This window comes from Humulus lupulus, chromosome 2 (assembly GCF_963169125.1).
Source record: "Humulus lupulus chromosome 2, drHumLupu1.1, whole genome shotgun sequence".
Classification (NCBI taxonomy): Eukaryota; Viridiplantae; Streptophyta; class Magnoliopsida; order Rosales; family Cannabaceae; genus Humulus; species Humulus lupulus.
The window spans coordinates 238773310-238779813 of NC_084794.1; positions in this window are offsets into that span (position 1 = coordinate 238773310).

Genomic DNA, 6504 nt, shown 5'->3' on the forward strand with positions numbered 1-6504 from the left:
GCCAGATTTTCAATGCGAAGACCACTGCTGCCAACTCCATATCGTGTGTTGGGTTGCGTTGCTCGTATTCCTTCAGCTGCCTTGAGGCATAGGCTATCACTTTGTCATTCTGCATCAGCACACAACCCAAACCTTGCTTCGACGCATCACAGTATACTAAAAAATTGTCGTTGGGTGTCGGTACACAAAGTACTGGTGCGGAACATAACTTATCCTTAAGCAACTGGAAGCTCTCTTCACACTTATTGGTCCAATTGAACATCTGTTATTTCTGGGTCAAGTTGGTAAGCGGAGTGGCTATCTTAGAAAATCCCTCTACAAACCTCCGATAATAGCCTGCTAGCCTGAGAAAACTTCTAACCTCTGACGCATTCTTAGGTCTTGGCCAATCCTTCACAGCCTCTACCTTAGCTGGGTCTATTGCAACTCCGTCCTTGGATACTATGTGGCCAAGGAACGCTACTTGCGAAAGCCAAAATTCGCACTTCTTGAACTAGGCATAAAGCTGATGTTCCTTCAGTCGCAACATGGTCATTATTAAATGTTCCTCGTGCTCGACTTCGTCCTTTGAGTACACCAAAAAATTGTCGATGAACACTATGACGAATTTGTCCAAGTAATCCTTGAAGATCCGTTTCATTAAATCCATAAATCCGGCTGGAGTGTTGGTAAGACCAAAAGACATAACTAAAAACTCGTAATGTCCATATTGAGTTCTAATAGCTATCTTAGGAATATCCTCTTCCCGTACCTTGAGCTAGTGATACCCGGACCATAAATCAATCTTAGAAAACAACGTTGCTCCTCGGAGTTTATCAAACAAGTCATCAATCCGGGGTAGCGGGTACTTATTCTTAGTTGTCACCTTATTCAGCTCGCGGTAATCTATACACATATACATGCTTCCGTCCTTTGTCTTCACAAATAAAACCGGGGCTCCCCATATCAAATGGCTTGGTCTAATGAAACCCAAGTCTAAGAGTTCTTGTAGTTGCGTCTCCAAATCCTTGAGTTCGGTTGGTGCCATCTGGTATGGTGCCTTTGAGATAGGCTCAGTGCCCAGTACTAGTTCGATTGTGAAGTCAATTTCCCGAGTTGGCGGCAACCCTGGTAAGTCATCAGGAAATACTTCTGGGAATTCTTTTATAATGCGAACGTCTCCAACCTTTAGTGGTGTTTCCTTTACCATATCTGTGACGCTGGCTAAGAATGTGTGACACCCTTTCTCTATCATCCTTTGAGCGTTGAGAGATGAAATAAGCGGCGTACGTAGTCCTGAAATCTTTCCCATAAAACATAGTCTCGAACGTCACTTTCTTGCATCTACAGTCGATGGTTGCCCATGCCTCGCTAGCCAATCCATGCCTAGTATCTCTAGCTCTATCAAGTCTCCTTCTAGTTCTACGTCCTCAACTTTGATCGGTACGCCTCGTACTATCCGTGATGATAGGACTACTTCACCCGAAGGCAATTTTGTTACAAACCTAGTTCTAAATCCTTCACAAGGTTTGTCTAACTTCTCTATCATTCCTAACGAGATATACCAGTGTGTTGCTCCCGAATCAGATAATACTGACACATATATTATCGAGGATAGGAATCTGACCTATGACCACTTTATTACTAGCTTCAGCTTCTCCCTGGGTCAAGGCAAAGACTCTGGCAGGAACCATCTTGATGTCATTTTTCTCTTCTTACTTGAGTTGTGGACATTCATTTTTCCGATGACCTTCCTGACCACAGTTACAGCATCCCTTGGTGTTTTCCCGACACTCACCAGGATATTTTTTTGGCATTTGGAGCACTGCGGGTATTCTACATAACCCGACCTATTGCCTCCATTATTTGTCTGTGCCCTTTTGTCATTGTCGGATTGCTTGTTGTCAGGATGTCTTCTCTTCTGACCATTATTGGTTCTATGCTGATGGTTGTTGTTGTGTTACCGACCGTTCTAAGAGTAATTCTGCTGCTTAGGTCCAGGCTTACTAGCCTTCTCCTCACTAACATTTTCCTGAAGCCTTTCAAATTCTATAGTCGTTTCTAGAGCATCGGCATAAGTAGTGGTTCCAGGATTTTCTAGCTTGACTCCCAGCTCAATCTTTGGTCTGAGTCCTCTAACGAACTTGGTGACCCTCAAAAATTCGGTTGGGACCAACTCTGGTGCAAACTTGGCTAGTCGGTCGAACTGTCGAGCATACTCTACTACTGTTAAGTTTCCCTGGTTCGAACTGGTGAACTCTTCTACCCTTGTAGCGATGACTGCCAAGTTATAATATTTCTGGTGAAATAGCTCCACAAATCAAGTCCATGTCATGGTGGCGACGTCGTTAGTCTGCTGCACTAAGTCCCACCATATTTTAGCATCTTCATTTAGAAGAGAAGAAAAGCAGGATATGCGGTCCGTGTTGCCGAGATTCATGTGTGCAAGGATCGGCTCTATATTCCTGAGCCATTCTTCCGCCTCGAAGGGGTCGGTTGTCCCTTTAAAGTTTGGAGCGTGTTGCTTATAAAACCACTCAGAAATTAGCTCCATGTACTGAGCTGGGTAGGGCTCATAATTCACCATTGGCCATCCCCCATAAGGACATACTTGTTGGGGTGCTTGAGCCATTTTCTGAGGTTGCGGCTGAGGCTGAGTCAGAGTCTGAGTTTTTAGCTGCAGCTCAGCCTACTGCCATTGTTCCTGCAGTAGTTCTTCCACTTGTTTCCATAGCTTGACAATTTTAGCGGTATTGTCAACCGGAGGCGGCAGTGCAATTCTGTTAGCAGCAGCATTGGTAGTACGCGCTCCCCTTCTGTGAACAGGGGGGGCTTCACTAGTCTCATGAGCGGCGCTGGAGGCATTGCCGGCTGTGCATGCAGAACTTCTAAGCAACATCTTTAGCAAAGTTCTAACATTCGAGAAAAACATGTTAGAACTTACCCTAATAGGCTCTAAGGAAAAACTTAGTCTAAGAAAACACAACTCGAACCTATTAGTTATGATTTTCTTATGAAAAATTAGGTAAGCCTTCTTTATAATTAGGGTGTGTTTCTATACTTAGAAAATCAGCCATCTTTATTATTTTCTAAGTCTGTTTCTAATCATCATATATGACTTAATTCTCAGGCTCGAAACTCGTCGTTGTTCCAAAGTTAACAATATTGAGGGAGGGCTAGGATCAGTAAAATCGTTCCCACTACTATGGCCCCCTAAACTCTCAATATAGAACTTGGTCCATTGATTTGTATCCACCCTCACCGAACTCAGTCATTATTTATTTATTTAAATTTATTATGATTGTAAAAAAAATAAAACTCATACATGTCATTCAAAAATAACAATAATATTCATTTGGAAAAAGGTTTTCACTAAGTACAATCATAAATGCAAAAATAATAAATAAATAAAGTAACAAACTAACATAACTATGGTGAATCTAAAAATCAGGATCTTCTACATCTGACCCTTCATCTAACATATCTTCATCTATCTCTTGAGCCTCAACATTTCCTTGGGGAAGATTCATAAAGATTCTATGTTTTTGCTCATTAGTGAATTGAAATTCCAACTTAGAGGTAAACCTAAGTATGAGAAAATAATATCTCATGGCTACCGGTAAATCATCTTCATCATCTATAGTCTCCCATATTTCTTCTAAAGTTGAAATTACATATGGAAAATCTTTAAAAAGCCTAATTACTATGACATATTGCTCCGTAGCTCTCATCATAATTTGCTTAGTAGTTTGGAGGTGGACTATCTCCTTGTGGAATAAGATTAATCTCTAAGTGACTCTTTCTAACACTCCTACTGTATTCCTTGGCTCTCTAATCCTTTTCAATGCCTTAATGGCTTGGATATCCTCATAGGTCAAGGCTCCATCCATTCTTAACTGAAAACATAAGGGCTAAAATGTTAGCTATAAACATATACATAATAACTATAACATAAACACTTACATTGGTGGTTAGATTCAGAGCTTGTGCATGTGTATCAAGGAGAACTTCATGCATATGAACTTGGTTCTGATACCAACGGTAATGATCCCACTATTTCTAAGACCTTGGATCATTAAAACTACTAGACATAGCTACTATTTTGAGAAACATACATAAAAAATAACATAACTTTATTTAAAACCCCAAAACAAATATTGTGCAAAATACAAAGTAAAATATAAAATACGGTATGGGTACCCATTGTTTAATACATAAAAACATAAACTTTAATTTTTTAGATACTAATTGCGGAAATACATCAAAACATAATTCAAAAGACATTAAAAAAAATAACGTCATCCTCAACACACAGTCCATTCAATCCATTCATCCTCAACACACAAGCCAAGATGCCATGAATATTTCCGCCTTCCATAATCATTTTCCTGCATCAAGCTAAAAAAATAAAGGAATGAGCCTAATGCACAGCAAGGAAAATCTACTAACAACATATATCATAAAACATAAACATAAGACTATATCATATAGATATACTATAAAACATATGGCTATAAAAACATATAACATATAGGACTACAATATTAATGGCCATTAACTCATTAACATGGCATGTGATAAACCATCTAGGTCATCTGTCTACTAATCTAGGTAGGGTAAATTATAACACTAAACCATGAAAATGATAAAAATTCTTGGGGATTGCTATCGAAGCAACTATAAGCCCCAAGCGACATAACAATATTGGGGTTTGCTATGTAAGCAACTATAAGCTCCAAATGACTACAAAACATTTTTATACATACATATTATAGCATCAAACATATCATAACATAAACATATAAGCACATATAATCTATCCTATTTTCCTTACCAAAAATCGGGATATTTGAGAACAAGAACGGGATTGGAACACTCCTAAAAACCAACAGCAAAACCATGAGTATTTCTAAAGAATGAAGATGAAAAGAGAACTAAACCATCAAGAAGAAACTTACCGAAAAGAACATTAAGTTTCAAGAAACTTAAACACCTAACCAAGAATCATAAACAAGACTTAGGATCTGAAAGAAAATAAAAGAAAACTAAAGAACCATGAAGAACTAAACTCAAGGATAAGAATACCTTGAATGATCTTATGAATTGATCTAAACCTCGATACTGAAATCTCACTATATCTTGCTTCCCAAGTGTTTAGAAAAGCTTAGAATGATAAAGCGTTTATCCCAAAATCCCAAGTGTTTCTCTCTATAGTAACACTAGCAACTTGGAGGCTCTGAAGACTGCTTGAAGAAAATGGCTGAGTACTAGGTCCTATTTATAGAGTTCAAGGAGTGAAACTAACCCCTTCTAATATGAATAAATAAATGAATATAAAATGAAAAATATTTGAATTTTCGTTCAACAGACGCCCATAACTCGGTCAAAATCGTTCAAAGGCAGGTCTAAGTGGTTAAGGCTATTTTTAAAATTAAAATCACAAACTTCAAAAAATGAGAGTTGGAGCTGATATATCGCCCCTATAAGCGATATATCGCCTCCCCCCATAATCCTGAGCCCCGTTCAATCGTTCTTGCAAAAATCGACATGTTTTCCGTATCTTCCCCTATAGCTGCGATATATCGGCATACGTTGATATATCAAACACGTATTTGCACTTTTTCAGCATATTTTGAATTGATAAAACAGCTTTGACTAAGTCTAAGTGTGATCCTAACAGTTTCTGGAAGGTTCTAGAGCTTCTAGATCTTACTTTTATTTAAACTATTCTTCAAAAATACTTAAATCCTTAATAAACATGATTATGACAAGTGTCATGCTCTTATAAATTCTATCAAAACCTTAGGTTATAATAAATCATATCTCTAGAACCTGCAATATTAATCAAACCTTATGTTATAATTAATACTTCTAAACTATAGGTTAAACTTATAAAATCAATAATTGTTGCTATGAGTGTCGAACTAAGTCCTGGCTTGAACCGAAATCCACGAAAACTAACATACTACAAACTAATACTAACTACTACTACTATCTAGCGAGCTAAGTAAATATTCTGGGAAACTACAACGGGCCGCGACCCTACCTTTTCAATGCCACGGCCCGCATCAAATAACTAGAATTCCTAAGGAGTTAGTGTCGCGGCTCAACTCTATCATGCCACGACCCACATCAATTTTCTAGGCATCCTGGATCCCTCATGTCGCGGCACAGCCTATCCATGCCGCCGCCCGCCTACACCTTAATAGAAACCCTGCGCCTCTGTAAGGGGCCATGCCGCTGCTCAATAAGGCTATGCCGCAGCTCTTAAGGAAAAAAAATCATTTTCTTTTTTTCATTTTCACGCTTTCCACAATTCCATATGTACAATAATAAACCAAATATTCATAATTTACAAGTGCAAACATTTAAACTTAAAATTTTTGTTCCAACTAGACTAAAAAGTAAAGAAAGCAATAAAATATATGGGGTGCCTCCCATGAGCGTTGTTATTAACGTCATTTAGCCGGACGCTGAACTCCTCTTCAAAAGGACTTCAAGAGGATAATTGACTTTGCTTGATCA